A 12,278-nucleotide genomic window follows, 5' to 3' on the forward strand; every position below is an offset into this window, starting at 1 on the left:
GAGACAGATAAGGTGGTCTGGTACCCCCATCTCTTTAAGAATTTGCCACAGTTTGTTGTGATCCACACAATCAAAGGCTTTTGCATAGTCAATGAAGCAGAAGTAGATGTTTTTCTGGAACTCTCATGCTTTCTCCATGATCCAGCAAATGTTGGCAATTTGATCTCTAGTTCCTCTGCCTCTTCGAAACCCAGCTTGTACATCTGGTAGTTCTCGGTTCACATACTGCTGAAGCCTAGCTTGTAGGGTTTTGAGCATAACCTTGCTAGCATGTGAAATGAGTACAATTGTGCGATAGTTTGAGCATTCTTTGGCATTGCCCTTCTTTGGAATTGGAACGTAAGCTGACCTTTTCTAATCCCATGGCCACTGTTGAGTTTTCCAAACTTGTTGGTATATTGAGTGCAGCACTTTAACAGCATTATCTTTTAGTATTTTAAATAGCTCAGCTGGAATACTGTCAGCTCTGCTAGCTTTGTTGTTAATATTGCTTCCTAAGGCCTACTTGACTTTGTTCTCTAGGATGTCCAGCTGAAGGTCAGCGACCACACCAGCATGGACATCAGGGACATTAAGATTAGGATCTCTCTTGTATAGTTCTTCTGTGTCAGTGACCACACCAGCATGGACATCAGGGACATTAAGATCTTTCTTGTACAGTTCTTCTGTGTATTCTTGCCACCTCTTCTTAATCTCTTCTGCTTCCGTTAGGTCCCTGCCATTTTTGTCCTTTATCATGCCCATCCTCGCACAAAATGTTCCCTTGATATCTCCAATTTTCTTGGAGATCTCTAGTCTTCCCCATTCTATTGTTTTCCTTGATTTCTTTGCATTATTCATTTAAGAAGGCCTTCTTATCTCTCCTTGCTATTCTCTAGAAATCTGCATTCAGTTGGTTATATCTTTCCCTTTCACCCTTGCTTTTCGCGTTCCTTCTTTCCAAAGCTATTTGTAAAGCCCCATTAGACAGCCACTTTGCTTTCTTGCATTTCTTTTTCTTTGGGATGGTTTTAGTTGCTGCCTCCTGTACAATGTTACGAACCTCTGTCCATAATTCTTCAGGCACTCTGTCTACCTAATCTCATCCCCTAAATCTATTCATCACCTTCGCTGTATACTCACAAGGAATAAGATTTAAGTCATACCTGAACAGTCTAGTGGTTTTCCCTACGTTCTTCAGTTTAAGCCTAAATTTTTAAATAAGAAGCTCATGATCTGAGCCACAGTCAGCTCCTGGTCTTGTTTTTGCTGTCTGTATAGAGCTTCTCTGCAAAGTACATAATCAATCTGGTTTCGGTATTGACCATCTGGTGATGTCCATGTGTAGAGTCGTCTCTTGTGTTGTTGGAAAAGAGTGTTTGCTATGGCCAGCTTGTTCTCTTGACAAAACTCTATTAGCCTTTGCCCTGCTTCATTTTGTACTCCAAGGCTAAACTTGCCTGTTATTCCGATTATTTCTTGACTTCCTATTTTAGCATTCCAATCCCCTATGATGAAAAGGACATCTTTTTTTGGTGCGAGTTCTAGGTGTTGTAGGTCTTCATAGAACCAGTCAACATCAGCTTCTTTGGTATCAGTGATTGGGGCGTAGACTTGGATTACTGTGATGTTGAATGGTTTGCCTTGGATTCACACTGAGATCATTCTGTTGTTTGTGAGGTTGTACCCCATTACTGCCTTTCCCACTCTCTTATTGACTATGAGGGCTACTCCATTTCTTCTAAGGGTTTCTTGCCCACAGTAGTAGATATAATGGTCACCTGAATTAAATTCACCCATTCCCATCCATTTTAATTCCCAAGATGTCAATGTTCAATATTGTCATCTCATGTTTGACCACATCCAGCTTGCCTTGATTCATAGATCTTACATTCCAGGTTCCTATGTAATATTGTTCTTTACAGCATCGGACCTTCTTTCTGCTTCCAAATACATCCACGACTGAGCATCCTTTTGGCTTTGGCCCAGCTGCTTCACTCTTTCTGGAGCTACTTGGGATTGCCCTCCGCTCTTCCCCAGTAGCAGATTGGACACCTTCCGACCTGAGGGGCTCATCTTCCGGCGTCATATCTTTTAGCCTTTTAACATTGTCCATGGGGTTTTCTTGGCAAGGATACTGGAGTGGGTTGCCATTTCCTTCTCCAGTGGACCACGTTTTGTCAGAACTCTCCGCCATGACCTGTCCGTCTTGGGTGGCCGGGCATGGCATAGCTCATGTCTTCACTGAGTTACGCAAGCCCCTTTGCCATGACAAGGCAGTGATCTGTAAAAGGGCATCTCTAGATTAGATTACTGTAATTCACTTTATATGGGACTCCTCTTGAAAACCACCTGGAAACTTCAGCTGGTCTAGAATGCAGCAACATGTATGCTCAGTGGTCAGTCATGATATTGCTGGATTACAACCTGTGCTGCAGAAGCTAAACTGGTTGCCAATAGGTTTCCAAGTACAATTCAAGGTACTAGTAGCTACTTATAAAGCCCTATATTGCTTGGGGCTTCAGTATTTTAGGGACTGCCTTTCCCCCTAATACTTTCTGCTCATCCTGTCTGAACAACTAAGGAGTGTCTGCTAAAAGGTAAGGCAGGAGAGGGCCCAGCAGCAGGCATTCCCTGTAGGAAATGCTTTCTTTTTTTGGAATAACTTTCTCCCTGAGGCAATGACCCCCATCCTCATGGCCTTCCAGAAGCAGGTGAAAACACAGCTCTTTCATAAGGCCTTCAGGGATCAGTTACAACCAGCACTGCCATAATCTATACATGTTAGCTTATGACTTTTAGCATTAATTCAGATTGAGATATAACTGGATTACTATTTTAATTCATTACTATATTGACTTGTATTGCATTTTATACATAAGGTCTGTAAGATGCCTAGGGTCATTTTAGTTTCAGGTGATAGACAAATCTCTTGAAATAATAAATAAACCAATAAATGACATAGTTTTAAAAATAACCATGGGGTATTTTCCAGCTGTGGCTTGTCCTAATTCAGATTTTCCCTATTTAGCTCCTTTTTTTCCCTCATTACTGTACAAAAGAAAAGTTTATGTATTTAAGCTGCAGTTATTAGACACCAACACACTCAGGCAAACACACAGTCCAACTTCTCTTCTGCAAATTTCTGTTTGGCTTATTCTGGGAATATATTGTGTTTGCACCATTCCTCCCCCTCTCTCCACTGCTGGGTGATGTTTCCTAGTTGGGTAATGAAACGTCTGCAAGCGAACAACCAAACTCAGAGAGCGCCAAGAACTCCACAGTTCAACCCTGAGCTACAGATATTCTTTTCTACTGGAGCTACTTAGAATGTTTTGAACTACTGGTGGTGGTTCCCCCATGGTGGTTTTAAAATGGTAACTGGTCATTGCCTTGTGGAGGTACATGTGATGGAATGGAATTATGAAGGCCAGGCTCAGAGAGAGAAACATTTTCTTAGCTCACTGACAGAGCGTGGGAACTACAAGAGGATGAGGCTGGCACCTCCCTGAGGAATTCATGGTGTTGTGGCTGGCTGGCTTGGGAGCTGGGGTTTCAGTCTGGGAAGATTCTTGCTAGAGGTTGTAGCTAATAAACATAGCTGGACTGATTTTGCACTGTCTCTTAGAGTTCTTTGGGCTAAACCTGACAAAACTTGGTTTGAGTCAAGGTTCTTGAGAAGCTGGTAGCTGGGCAATTCCAGAAATACTTGGAACAAGCATACAGTACTATCTTAGCCTGCTTCAGTCTGACTTCAGATTTGAAATTTGTTGGAACAGATGATCTTTGGGTTCTTTTACATGGCCACATCAATGTGTGCAGTCCTCGAGTCAGGATAAAAGTATGATGTGGCCCTGATATCTGAGCCCTGCTCTACCATAGCAGTGAGGCTGGTGATTGGTGCTGTCTTTATAGCTTTAATGTGGGACAATTGAAATGAATTCCCGCTGGCTTCAATTTGTTATAGTTGCAAATCCAGTGGCAATGACTCTTCAGTAGCTCATGACTTGCTGACCACAAGGGGGCAGTGGGATGTAGAGTTATTCTGCATCTCCTCTTCGTCTATCAGTAGCCAACTCTTTGCACTTTCTTCTCCTTTTCTTCCCAGGCACATAGACACATAGCATGTACCCTTTGACTCTTCTCCTGGTAGTTAGCTAGGTTCTAGGCTTTGCCAATTGTTATAATGTGTTTCCTGTAAATGAATGCATTTGTATCCTTTTTTTTTTTTTTTTGCTTTTTGCAACTCCACCATGCATGATAAAATGTCCCTTCATGTTTTTCACATTTCCAGAATTGATTAGAAACACCTTTGTACATCTTAGGTAATTTCTCTGGTGACATATATCAGCCGTACATAATTTTATAGAAGTTCTCTCTTAAATTATAACACAATATGAATGTCAGTCCTTCTAACCACATTCTCTCCCATTGGTTCATCTGTATATTATATCCAAAATTCTTAGCCCATTTTATCATGCACTCTTCAACTTGCTCTTCTTCCATTTCAAACTCAACAAAAGTTTAGATTTATCAAAGATTAACAATCATGTGCTCATCATTTGTGCATTATTCAATTTCAAATTCTGTCTTATGTTGTTATATTCCAGTTATCTTTTTATCTATATTAAATCTCTCTTTTAATTATGCATATAAAAACCATTGAAAACTAAATCCCTCTGCATTTTTTCTCTCGATTTCATCTTAAGTTCTGCATATTTCTGTACTAACAAATCTTGATATGTTAACCATTTCTCTTTGCCCGTTGTTTCTTTTCTATAAAATGCATCTTGTGCTGAAACCAATAATGGTATTTTTGGGCACAGTCTGGGTTTATATCTGTACCATATTCTTAGTATGACAGTCTTAACAACATTATTTTTAAAATCTACATTAACTTTATCATATCATACCAAACCATGCCATCCAAACCTCCAGTTGCATACTTCTAATTCCAACATTCTTTTATTTCTCAACGGCACTCACTCTTTTATCCAGACCAAACATCAGGCTGCAAAATACAATTTGAGATCAGGTGATCCTAGTCCTCTTTCCTTTGCATCTTGGAGAATTTTATTTTTAATCCTTAGTTTCTTCACCTGCCATAAAAACCTGAACATATCTTTTTGCTGTTGCTTAAAAGGTATATCATTTCTCAAAACTGCTATTGTTTGAAACAAAAACATCATTCTATGTCGTACATTCATTTTTGCCACAGAAATTCTTCCCAACAGTGACTACTTTAACATATTCTTCTTAATTTCATTCTATACTTTATACTTTAACATAATTATTTTGAAATAATATACAGTTCATCTTAGCCATAGTAATACCTAGATATTTTACTTTTTTCTCAATCTGAAAACCAGTTTTTACAATTAATTTTTTTTTATCTTCCATCTTCATATTTTTTGTTAACATCTTTGTTTTCTCATTATTAATTTTAAATCCAGCCAACACACCAAATTCCTTTAATTTTTCCATTAACACTTCTATTCCTTCCATAGGATTTTCCAAAATTAAAACCAAGTCATCAGCAAATGCCCTTAATTTATATACTTCTTTTTTTCATCTTCACTCCAGCTATTCTCTCATCATGTCTTAAGTCCCTATTCAAAACTTCAAGGGGCAGAATGAATAACAGCAGTGAAAGTGGGCATCCTTGTCTTGTTCCTTCCTGTATTTCACAGGGTTTAGCCAAATCACCATTGACTATAATTTGTGCCCTTTGTGATGTATATTTTGATTTCACCCATGTTCTGTCTTTTTGTAGGCAAGCTACTCCATTCCAGTCTCCTAACAAACATCAATTTTCATATGGCAAGTCTATTAGTTTTCCCATAAGTCCTTTGAAAAATATAGCTTTGTTATCATTTGGGGCATATATTCCTAGAATCAGAATCTTGGTTCCATTAAAATTAATTTCAGCCCCCACATATCTGCCATAATCATCAGTCAGTATCAATTTTGGTCACAGTTGTGGGTTTATATACAAAACAATTCAATTTTTCTTACTTTTCCCTGGCAAAATAAATTCTTGTCCCAAATTTTAAGAATTAATTTTTTGGTCCTTTTTTCTTATGTGTGTTTCCTGTAAAAAAAATTACATCTTGTTTTAACTTTTTGAAATAATGAAATATCTTTTTTCTTTTTTGAGGAGCATTGACCCCATTTATATTCCATGTTAGGCATTTAAAATCCGTATTTATATTGTAAACTTAGAAAAGTCTATACCTGTAGTGCCCAATGTGAGAATCTCTTCCTCAGTCTCTTGCTGTATTTGCTGCATAGCTCCTTTCTTTTGATCCACTTGCATCTCTTCCAATTCCTCTTTAAAGCTTTTAAGGAAAGCTCTCACCTTTTAGATTGAATTAAGTCAAAATCTCTGCTGCTTAAAAGTTAAAATCACTCCTTCCAATTTATCCCAACAAAATGGTATCTTGTCTGTTTGAGTTTTTTAGTCAGGAAGGTGTATTTTTTTTCTCTTATGCAATATTCTGATAGGTATTCCTTCAAGCAAAATTACTTCTGAATTATTAATCCTTAGCTTAGTATTAAAATGTTGTTGTAGAACCTGGTCTCTTGTCTTGTTCCTGACAGAGTGCACAACTACATCTCATAGTACATTTCTTAGCTTTGCATATCTTTTATATTAATTCTGTATACTTTGTCCAATTCTACATCCAAATCATCTTCATCTCATTCTTAAAAAATTGTTAAGGATTCAACAACCCACTCTGTAACATCTTCAGCAGGTTCCTCTGCAACTGCAACATCTTGGGCAGAATTCTTCCTCTCTTAATTCCAGTAGTGCCATGTTGCCTAAATCTTTTCTATCTCTCAATTTATTATTTCTGTCTTATTTTCCAAAATTTCTATTTTTTCTTAATTTATTTAACCTCTCCACTTATTTGTATTACAGATTCTTTAAATTTTTTATTCAATTTTTTCTTCCATATTTGCAAATCTTTCCTCCATTCTCCCTTCAAATATAACCAGATCTCTCTTGACAGATGCCATCACTGATGCTGTAATATTCTTCCCCAATTTTTCAAAATCTCTGGCATAATCCCTTTTTCTGTTATTTGCTCTGTTAACAACCCTCTCCTCCCTTCTGTGATTTTCGCTGCTTTCCTGGTAGTAGCCATTCTCTTATTTAATTTATAAACCAGAAAGGGGAAGTAAAAACTAAAGTAAGGCCTTTTTTTCCTCTCTCTCTCTCTTCTTTATATCCTAACTTCTTTGGTCCCATTCGGCACTCCATAGTTCTATAGACACAAAGTTATGATCTTTCACAACTTTCTGTTATCTCTTTGTTTAACAAAATCAGCTATTCATCTCTCTTAAGAAATATAAACAGTCCTCATTCCCACAGAGGTATGTATTATTTAATTAATTCAATAGTATTTTATAATAAACAATATCCCTGATTCAACTGTTCCCTTAATCTGTTTTAAACTTTCATAGTTCAAACTCTTGGTAAGCTTTTTGTTGTTAGTTCCTTTTAAGTCCTTATAATTATTTCTTTAGTTTTTACTTTAATCTTGCCCTGGGTCAAAGGAAAACTCACCAGGTGGTTTAGTTGTTCTGCTGCTCAGAAGATCTCTATAACTTTTAGAGCATTTGTAATCCAAAGTGCACTAGAAGGTAAAGTTCTGAGTGAGCCCAGTGCCTTAATGAAGGCTCTGTATGAGGCTGTGAGCTTGATATTTCTTCCTTGGCTCCTGGTGCTCTACTTGCAAGTTGCCCATAGGTTCTCTCTGGATCCTGTGGGTTTCCTTGCAAGGAGCTGCCTTCCAGAGCACAGGTGAGCAATCTCTTGGCTTCTCCTTTGTCCAGAGAAGCTCTGCAGGTCCGGGCTCACCATCCGGCCACCAGTCTTCACCTCAGTGTCATCCCTACTCCTTGGAGATGTGTTAGGTTGCCATTTTCTCCACCTGGAAGCCAATTCTGTTGCAATTTCTAATTTAATTAAAGAGAAAGATTCATTGAAATGAATGTATATAAAGCTTCAATTTATTTGGCAAATGGGCAAAATATCACTTTAGCCAAAAAAGGCTTTATAAGATTCCATTGAGTATTAACAAAGGAGAGATATATGTTGCAGATCTGAAGTCAAGTCTGCTCTCATTAAAATATATCACAGAGAAAGGATGTGATGTAAGATTTAAAGGCAATCATTTTTATGTTACTGAGGATGGTAAATTGCTTGTGAAAGGTGCCCTCCAGAAAAATAGACTATTTGAATTAGAATGTAGAGAAGATAAAGCAAGGACAGCAAAGAATTGTAACCACAAAAACTGTGTAGCCAAATGGCACTAGAGAATGGCACACAGAAACCCAGATGCTGCTTGTAAATTGGAGGGCTTAGCCAGAGGACTAAAGCTACAGCCATGTATGAATCACTCCAGGTATGTCATTGGCACTAAGTCAATGCATGTGGAAAGAACAGAAAAAGGGGCAAGTCATTAGAACTAGTTCATAATGACATTTGGGGTCCAGTGTAAATTACCACCCCAAGTTAAAACAAGTATATATTCACATTCATAGATGGTTACATAAGATACGCATTTTGCTATTTGCTTGGTGAGAAGAGTTAAGTACTGGAAAAATATAAAGTATACATGGCTTTAGTGAGCAATACATTTGGGAGAAAGCCTCAAGTATTGTGCATAGACAATGGGAGTGAACATACAGCAGATAACATGCAAAGGAATCTGAAAGCAGGGAGTTGTGCATCAAGCCACAATGGCCTATATCCCAGAAAAGTATGATATGGTACAAAGGAAAAAATGTTCCCTGATGGAAATTATGAGATACCTGTTACAAAATGCAGGACTGGTAGAAACAATATAACCACTCACTTGTAGAACATTATCCCTATGAAAGCCATAGATGCAACACCAAAGAGTTATGGCACAGAAGGAAATACAGTCTAGGAACACATAAAAGTATTTGGTTTTAAAGTTATGCATCTGGGCCAAAAAAAGAGAACCAAGCTACACTGGAGATGTGAGGAAGAAGTGATAGTTGGATACTTGCAATACAGCAAGGGATACACATGACCCATTGAAGTAGGCACCATTGCTTATTTGTTTGTTTGTTTGTTTGTATTTATTTATTAAATTTGTCACTGCCCATCTCATTGAACGACTCTGGGCGGTTTACAAAACAGTTAAAATCAGTTAAAATTACAAAATTACAATAAATGGAAAATAAATAGATCCAGAGATAATTGGCAGTCACTCAGGGAGCATCATCAAGGTGCTAGCCACCCCCAGAATTGCATAAGGTTATCACCCCACGCAAACTGGCAGAGCCAGGTCTTTAATTCTTTCTGGAAGGCTAGTAGGATAGGAGCTTAACTATGGTTAAGTCTATCCATGTGTTGTGTTTTGTTGTGTTGTGTCACAACACATGGACAGACTTAACCATAGTTAAGTTGGGAAACTGTCAGCATCTTAGACCAAGCTAAATCCAAAAATGCAAGGGAATTCCTGGAAGCTTGGTACTCAGACAAGGCAGCCATCAACAGGCACATAGAGATAAACAATATCTACACACTATTCAAAAGAGACAATAAAAAGGAAAACAAAAGACCAGAACATCTCCTCACCAGCAGTCATCAGCCAGATAAGCAGAGATTAACAACAAGATTACCACCAGACATACAATCAAGCAGTAAACAATACCCTAATCAAGGAACTACCAGAGGAAAAAATAAAACAAAACAAAACCCACACCCCACCAACACTGGCAGGGCATGCCACAGTATATAAACAGAGAGCAAACCCCATCCCATTCTAGCACTGAAGATGTTACCTAGACGGGTAATGAAATGTTTGCAAGAAAACAACCAAGCTCAGAGAACCCCAAGGACTCCACGAAATGTACCTCCTCAAAGACAGAAGATAAAAGATCTTCTTGAATTTCTAGGACTAATTGAAGCAGATAAAGCCATGGAAATGGACTTCCTAAAAACAAACTGCACACAATGAGTCCCTGCCTGAAACTAACAAATATAAGACTGCATTTAGAAACTTCTGATACTTAGCCAAAGTCAGACATTGCTGCAAGAGTCAGAATCCTGTGTAGAAAAGTGAGTGCACCACCCAAAAGGGACTGTATTGGAGTCAAAAGGATGGCAGATACCTAAAGGAAACTGAACACATACTGTAGATCTCAGACTGCCAGCCAGCAGCAACCATCAACTGGTAGGCTATATGGATGCAGTCTGGGCAAAAGTCAGAACAGATTATAAATATACAAGTGGACAACTATTCCTGTACAGAGGTGGAGTGATCAGTTTGGGCAAGCTAGAAACAATCAGCTGTTTCCCTATCACCCACCAAAACAGAGTATTTATCTGCAGCACATGCATGACAACTTGTGAGGGACTTTGGGATTGTCCTATTTGAGGACAAAGGTTCATTTAACCCAAATGAGAAAACTACACTCCAGAACAAATGATCAGTCCAATAAATCAATTCCATATCAAGGCTAAAACTACCTTTATTAAGATTGGCTGTACTAACAGATTCTTGCAAATCTGATTATAGTTTACCTTCTCCCCCTTTTATACTAATGTGAATTAGGGAGGTGTCTGAAACATTTTCATTGCTTGTTTCAAAGTTTCCTTCCTTGATGTAACAGATCTCCCCTTTCTCTGTTAAGGTTATCCTCTTTACTTTCTATATTAAAGCACATAGACACCAAGGACTACAATGAGTAAGATGTTCAAGAAGAGGGATTTAATGAACTGAAATACTATACTGCCCATCAGAAGAGTTCTGGCAGGTGCATTTACTAATGGCACAGAACCCTTCAAGAAATTATGGATTTGTGGATCAGTGCACAAGCCAATGGGAAAACATCTTGCTCTTCTCAGCGTGTGGTGGTGTGAGGTTAAGGGAGTCTGGGCAGGTGACTGGGCAAAGGGGTTAGCTAGCTTTCAACTCACTCTGCACTTGAATCTGTGGCTCAGGTTATTTCTGAACACATGTCAAGAAGAGTCCAACACCCATACACAGAGCCTGCAAAAAGCCTGAACATTGCTAGGTGGATTAAAGCAGTAGACAAGTGGTTGCTGAATTCTAGGAGAGAACTTGAGTGATTGTGAAACCAGCTTGTATGAGAACAAAAAATGATTCATTATTAGAAGGAAATAGAGTTAAAAACTGCTGAGATTTTGGTTAACTCAGCAATGTATTTCTTGTGGCTTATAAAAGAATGTCACACATCTTGTAATGCAATATAACTATTATTTAAAACTTTTTAAAAAATACTGGCATCATTGTCAAAACCATTATCATAATATATCAATTATAGGACATAAGCAAATTGCTGAAAAATGTAGTTATAAAAATTTTCAGGAAAAAATAATAGACTTAGATCAACACTGTAAAATGAAATTCACAGGTGTTAAACTGTGTCCTTTTAACTTGCTCAGTAATATAGTCCTACTCAAAGTAACATCCAATGTAACATTCTTGCGATAATGCCATATAACTTTGTAAAGAATGCTTATCGTGTAAACATTATATAATGTTTGTGTCCATTGTACAGCAGTCACTTTGTTTCAGTGAAAAAGTCTTCTTGAAGTTTTTTTTTTAATTTCATGAAATCACATCTGGGGCAAGGTTTGAGAAGGGATAATCCATCTAACTGAACATATGAGTCAGCAACAAAGAGATATTTGGGAGTCTCCCAAGATCCCTTGGTGCTTAAGAGGGATGGAACCATGTCCTTCTCTTCAGTGCAAGTCAGTGGTCAAACTCTGCCAGACTGGCAAGCTCAGGAAGCAAGAACCAGCTGGATTTCTGGAAAAAGCTGTACTGCTGGTGGGGTAATATAACAGAATCCTGAAAGCCTAGCAAAGTAATTCTCCCACACAGCTTGTACCTGGTGTAATTAAGGCAGAGTTACTGTGAGTCTCTGTCTCACGGTCTCCCCCTCCTACCAAATCTTTTGTAATGGTTTGTTTCCCCTCTTAATATCTTGCTGCCCTTTTGGGTTCCAAAGTCTGTTAGGCATTCCATCATATCAGCCATGGCCAGGATTCTCTTCTTTTTCTCTGCATTAGCACTAAAGGTAGTAATGTTTTTTGGGCTGCATCCTAAAAGATGCTTCAGAGTACGTGGAGGCACAAACCCAGCACTTGTCTGCAGTTCCAAGCAACCACATCTTTCCGTGGGATTGTGTGGCCTTGAATCTAAAGCATTGCACAGTTTCTCTATGACTATGTATGGAATATATAATAGATGGATCAAGTTTTAGATATCTTCCTTGTTTATCCACTG

The 12,278-nt window shown here is 38.2% G+C and overlaps 1 protein-coding gene across 1 annotated transcript in view; it reads left to right on the forward strand.

Moving 5' to 3' along the window:
- Positions 1–12,278, forward strand: part of PKHD1 (PKHD1 ciliary IPT domain containing fibrocystin/polyductin) — a 276,749-nt gene that overhangs the window by 89,991 nt on the left and 174,480 nt on the right. The gene's annotated exons all lie outside the window — the stretch shown is intronic.

Source organism: Python bivittatus, unplaced genomic scaffold (assembly GCF_059951505.1).
Source record: "Python bivittatus isolate LINGU-HERP-01145 unplaced genomic scaffold, Pbiv_v1 ctg000020_np1212, whole genome shotgun sequence".
NCBI classification, from domain to species: domain Eukaryota; kingdom Metazoa; phylum Chordata; class Lepidosauria; order Squamata; family Pythonidae; genus Python; species Python bivittatus.